Here is a 6,472-nt window from a genome sequence, read left to right as displayed (position 1 = left end):
TGGAGATGCTGGCCTAACTGCAAAAATCAGAAAGCTGACGTGAGCAAAAGCTGGATTGAAAAAGGCAATGAGACACCACACAGAACGCTGCCATAGTGTAGCAGCAAAATGGTGGGAACTTTGAATGAAAATAAAGGAACTTAAGTTTTGGCTGCAATTTATTTTCAAGCTACCCAACTCAACTCAAATATTTTCCGCAGTGGTTATGGTGCGCCTTCATCTTTGATTAGTGGGTTCAGGAAATTGCTCAGGTAACAACAAACCTGCAAAACACGGTCCTCGATGTCAGTCATATAGTAATCGCGATTGGCCGATCTAATATCCAAAAGCTTTTCCCAAGTGCAATATCCCGTTCAACATGTACTCTCGCAGAGGCAATGCGCCGTGTGTCATGAACTGTGCTGCTGGTGGCATCTGTTTTTCATGCCATTCCCTAAATGGGGGTCGATAAATGGTCACTCCTCCTGGTATGTAGGGAAAGGTGAAGCCCTTATCTACCATTATGGTATCTCCTTCAACTAACTGATAAGCAACCCAGTGCTTTCAAGGATAGACATCAGATACAGAACCACCCCAAAGGTGGGATGCAAATGCCAAGTACCCATCAGGTGTGCACCCTACAAGCACTTTGTACGTATTGTAGTGTTTGTAGGGTGAACAAAATTCAGTGATGATGGTCGTTGGATTCGGACTTTTGTTGCATCCAGAATCAGGCATGTGTCCTCAAACCCTTGAAAGGACTTGGGCAGGGGCGTTTTGAGGGCCTCTCGGGTTGGCAGTGTGGTATGTGTTTTCAGCTCTCGTTGAAGTAGGTTCACCCATGCAATGAAAATGCGGCTGCGCTGGCGCTCGCACATGAGAAAATTGCGGGCAAGCTCTTTGCCAGACATTCCTCTTCTTAGGCGCACTACCATCATGAATAACTCATTGACCAGCTCCTATTCTTTTAGCTGGCCACGAAGGTCACGTTTGCCTTTTTTGCCAGTGCCCCAGTAGGACATATCATTGGAGCGGTTGCATAAATAACCAAATACGCTCTTGAAAACTTCAAAGCTAGGAGGTCCTGTATAATGCATAGAGTTACTTGGATCATGAAGTATTCTTACGGTCAGAAGCCTTGACTCGACGTTATCAAGCTTTTTCTCTAGCTTGAGGTTCTTTTTGTCAGGTCGAAGGACTATTTTTGTAGTTCAGCTGGTTCGCGCTCCATTTGTCTCATTCTGCCACAGCTGCGCTGTTGACAACTCATCATCATCATCATCAGCCTGACTATACCCACTGCAAGGCGAAGACCTCTCCCATATTTCTCCAGTTACCCGGTTTTGTGCTAGCTGCATCCAATTGACCCCTGCGAACTTCTTAACCTCATCCGCCCACCTAACTTTCTGCCGCCCCCTGCTATGCTTTCCTTCCCTTGGAATCCAGTGTGTTACCCTAAGCGACCATCGGTTATCCTCTCTTCGCACTACATGTCCTGCCCATGCCCATATCTTCTTCTTAATTTCCACTATAATGTCGGCAACTTGAGTTATTTCTCTGACCCACTCTGCACGCTTCCTATCTCTTAATGTCACCCCTACCAATTTTCGCTCCATAGCCCTGTGGGTGTCCTCAGCTTAAGTAGAACTCTCTTGGTTAGCCTCCACGTTTCAGCCCCTAGGTGAGTACAGGTAAGATGCAACTGTTTTATACTTTCCTCTTGGGCGATACCGGTAAGCTGCTAGACATAATCTGCAAGTGCTTGCCAAATGTGCTCCATCCCAGTCTTATACTTCTTGTTATTTCCTTTTCATGGCCCGGATCTGCGGTTACTAACTGTCCTGAGTAGATATATTCGCCTACTGCTTCCAGTACTTCGCTACCTAATGTACACTGCTGTTCCTTCCCGAGGCTGTTGAACATTACCTTAGTCTTCTGCATATTGATTTTCAAGACTACCTTTCTACTTTTTCTGTCTAGGTCATCAATCATTATTTGCAGTTTATCCCCCGAGTTGCTTAGCAAGACATTGTCATCAGCAAATCGCAGATTACTGAGGTATTCATCTACCCTTATCCCGAATTGCTCTCATTCCAGGTCTCTGAATACTTCCTCTAAGCAAGCTGTGAATAGTACTGGGGAGATTGTGTCTCCTAGCCTAACACCTTTCTTTATGAGAATTTTGTTACTTTCTTTATGCAGAACTATGGTTGCTGCGCAGCCACTATATATATCTTCCAGCACGTTCACGTACTGCTCGTCTACCTTCTGATTTCGTACTGCCTGCATCACCGCCGAGGTTTCTGCCGAATCAAACGCTTTTTCGTAATCAATGAATACTATGTATAAGGGCTGGTTACATTCCGAGAATTTTTCTATCACCTTATTGATGGTATAGATATGATTGATTGTAGAGTATCGTTTCCGAAAACCTGTTTGATCCTTTGCTTGATTGCAGTCTAAGATTGTCCTGATTCTATAGCGATTACCTTAGTAAATAGCTTATACGTAACAGGCAGTAAGCTGATTGGTCTGTAATTTTTAAGGTCCTTGGAGTCCCCTTTCTCATGAATGAGAATAATGTGTATGAATGAGGATAACAGCAACTGCACTCCTGCAGTTGCTGTTCCTTAGTGCCTGCAAGTAATGCGAAACGAAAAGAAAACCATTTATATTAGACGTGATATTTTCTAATGAGGTATGCAAATGCAGCATCTCAGGAGACCCTTCTGTGCTCTACACCTCCTGAAATTAGTGTTAGGTTCGGGCGCCCCCTGACAGTGTTGTTATTTTTTGGCTGCCTAATACCTGCCATCTTGAAGCAGGAAGCTTTCGATCATGTTTATATCAACGAGACTAAAGCAGCCTTTATGACTACTATTGTTTTTGTGGGAGAAATGTACTATGAAGAAACAGTCAGAAAAATTTTTCGTGGGTTCACTGCTTCGAAAGATGATGCATTATCGCTTAGAAAATATTCTGTCATGCCTTCGGTAAGCTATGTAATAAATTCAATAACAAAGCGCGTTATGCAAAAACAGTCACTGTATATATATAGACCTAAGAGGTGCAACACAAAAAGACTGTGAAGGCAGGATCAGAACTTGTGTGCCCCGATGAACTCATAATTTGTAGAAATCTCTAGCAGTTTCGGCTCTTCAGGTAGCAATACACCATCTTCTGACAGCACAGAAGAGATGTTAGCATTACCTGTAAATATAAAAAGATAACTGCTATGACAGTACCGCTCTATCAGGACCTACTAAAGGAGTGATTCATGAACTCATGTGTTCAGCATTCGCAAATCCGCTAGCGCTTGTTGCTCTTCAGGAGGTACTAAACCATCTGCAAACATAAAAAAAAATGATTATCATTTCGAAATACACAAAACACTGGTTTCAGGAGGTGTATACAAAATGATATAAAGAGTTGCTCTATATACACTATTCACTAGAAAACTACATGCCATACGCCTGACGAATCGTGTAGTTCTTTATATTTCAGTGCAAGTACAAAGCTACATGTATTTTTAAAATCTTGCTCTCAGCTGCCAAGCACTGCCACTAAATCCCCTGTTGGCTTTGGCAAGTATCAAGCTGTACTAATATTCTGTAAATATATGAATATTACTTCGCGAAGAGAAGCGGCATGGTTTGTGTGCATCCATCAGCAGATCTTCATGAGCCATGGCATTTTCTCTTGAGGAGCTTGCAGTGATGTCAGCATCCTCTGCCAACCAAACAGGGATTTCAGATAGTTAGTGCACAGCATTTATCTTCCTGTTTGCTTGCAACTATTGACAGACCTTGTCATTTACAGTAAAACATAACGAAATTCTCATTCACAAAAGTCTCATTAGGTGCATTTGCCCACCCCAGTTCTGGCACTCTCTACAACTCTAACCATCTTCTCTTACAACTCTGGTCACAGTCCACCTTTTGCTGAAAGAACAAAAAACTCAAAATGGTGATACAGGCAATCTGCACGGTTAGAAAGCTGAGCGCTTTCCCCGTGTCTGCACACGCGATTCAGAGAATGTGGAACGTCTCCCACGTGTCAATTGGCCAAGTGGTTTTTGTGCACATGTTGCAGCAGTGAGAAAAAGCATGCCATGTAGCCATCTGCGAGTTGATATTTGGTTTGGTTTGGTTTGTGAGGTTTAACGCCCCAAAGCAACTCAGGCTATGAGAGACGCCGTAGCCTGAGTTGCTTTGGGACGTTAAACCCTACAAACCAAACCAAACCTCAACTTGCAGATGGCTACATGGCATGCTTTTTATGACTGCTGCAACAGGTGCACAAAACCCACTGGGCCAATTAACACATGGCAGACGTTGAGGGGTGAAGAATGTTTTTCATATATACATATGTCTGATATTGATGCACCATAACCAAAGCCCACTCTGCTCTTGTTTGAAGCCAGTTGCAAATTCAGCTTTCTTAAGTCAAGCACAGCAAAGAAATAAAAAGGAATGACTGCTAGAACAAAGGGTTGAAAGTGCACCTCTATTCTTCGAATAGTTTAGTCTGTCATTTGAAGAAAGCTGACACTTCGCTGCCGTATAAAAATATAGCAGAGTGTTAAGATGCTGAATGAGTTCCCAGAGAACATTGCAGTAAACTAACCAGCGGAAGCATAACATGCATTTTAGAGCATTAGGCTACATATCCCTCAGTGATAATGTTATAGGTTTGATGGCACATACCCTGAAATTTTCCCTTGTGTCAGCAAAGCGGTTGCAAGCAGCTGTGTGGCAGCAAGTTCACCTGAAATGTTGTCCTAATTATGCAGCGGTTTTGCACAAACAGCCTTTGGAATGAAATTCTGGGATTCAGAGAAACGCAGGTAGCAAATGGTGAAGCATACATGGCCAGTGAAATCAAGAGTATTGAAAAATTGGGATGCTAAGTACCACGAAACCTGAAATGACTACATCTTAAATATGGTACTAATGGATGGCGGTGCCATGCTGAAGTGCTAGTACAACTCTGCAAACATAGCAAAGGTACATTCGCGAACTTTGAGATTTCCGACTCGCTGCCGAGAGCTAACAGTTTCTCGTTCACTTTACTATTGAAATTAACTACGACAGCTTTCCTTTTCGTTTTTTTTTTCGTGCTGTTACAGAATTTGCAAAAGTGCTTGCGGTAGCGCTGCGACGTCTCGTTCTTTGCTACACACAACCGAGATTCACACGAACGACCACCTTAATTGCCACGGCCGCTCAAGCGAGTGCACCGTTGCCGCACTCACAACATGCTGGAGCACATCCCGCGTGCTGACTTTCAGAACCCACGGGGAGTATTGTCGCAAGGAAAACACGGGTTTACCTTTCTGTCTTTTCAAAGAACGATTGTACCGATCCACAGCAGCTTAACCAGGTGTTCTCTTGTAATAGAATACATTAGGCGCGTAGTCGTGATGGCCCATAAAAGTTGACGGCCTCCCTGTAATTTTCCATCGATATTAGACGGCTCATCAGCTTATCGTACTTCCATGGACAAGTGCATGAGAACGCAACAAACAACACAAAGATGCTACATGAACGTAAGCCAATCCGTCCATATAGCTCACATTCTCTTCATTGCATTCTTTTGCGCTGGTTCATTAAAGTATAGAAAGCAAACTGTTGCGCAACAGCAACTATACTGCTTGATTAGAGCTTACCTGTGATAAAATGTGTGCTGCAGATTCGTGATTGGTCTTCTTCTTCTTCTTCTTCCTTGATATTTGGCACATACCCACGAAGGGGGATTGGCCAGGGTTCAGTGTGGACTGCCAAATGTCCTACACAAACTGAATTAGTGTAATAAAGTAATTGACAACTAAACAAAAACAAAAGGTTTTAGATCACAAAAGTTATTGAATGAAAAAATATGATGCAAAAATTTGTAGTTTTGTAAATTTGGAATGCAATTAGCAGGGGAATCTGTCCGTAGCTGTTATGTAGTTATGTAAGTACTGACAAATTTGAGGCAACGCAAATCCTTTCGCACTCGCACCGAAGGAGAGTAGAAGCGGGACCGATAACGTAAATCCCAAGCGTGCAATTGGACTTTCTAAATACACCCTCCTCTGATATGAAAACCTTCGGCAAGCGAGAAGGAAGTGATCGATATTTTCAATTTCACCGCAAGCCTCACAAAGGTTTGTGGGGATGATCCCGCATCTACATAAATAAAGATTTAAGCGAGGAATCCTGCATCTCAGAAGAGTCATCGTAACCTCACACTGCCGTGATTTGCATGCTCGAACTTTCCATGAGTATGTGAGATGCTGGTATTCGGCTGTAGATAGCAAAGAATCATTGCATGTAGCGGCTAGGTATTGATATCGTTGGAAACGGGACATTCCAAAAATGGTGATATTAGGAATGGTACAAGAAACAGATGCATCAAGAGCTGATTTAGCCAGGAAATCTGCAGTTTCGTTATGAAAAATACCGCTGTGTCCGGGGACCCAGATGAAGCGTATTTCTTTCACCCACCCCGG

General features: G+C 43.1%; 1 pseudogene; it reads right to left on the bottom strand.

The window, feature by feature from the left end:
- Nucleotides 1–203: 203 nt before the first annotated feature.
- Nucleotides 204–917, bottom strand: LOC146209950 (uncharacterized; annotated as a pseudogene).
- Between the last annotated feature and the right edge of the window lie 5,555 nt (nt 918–6,472).

The sequence above is a fragment of the Amblyomma maculatum genome, chromosome 1 (genome assembly GCF_055883805.1).
Source record: "Amblyomma maculatum isolate TAMU_Amacu chromosome 1, ASM5588380v1, whole genome shotgun sequence".
NCBI lineage: Eukaryota > Metazoa > Arthropoda > Arachnida > Ixodida > Ixodidae > Amblyomma > Amblyomma maculatum.
Note: the sequence above shows the minus strand (reverse complement) of the source record. Positions and strands in the feature narration are given on the sequence as shown.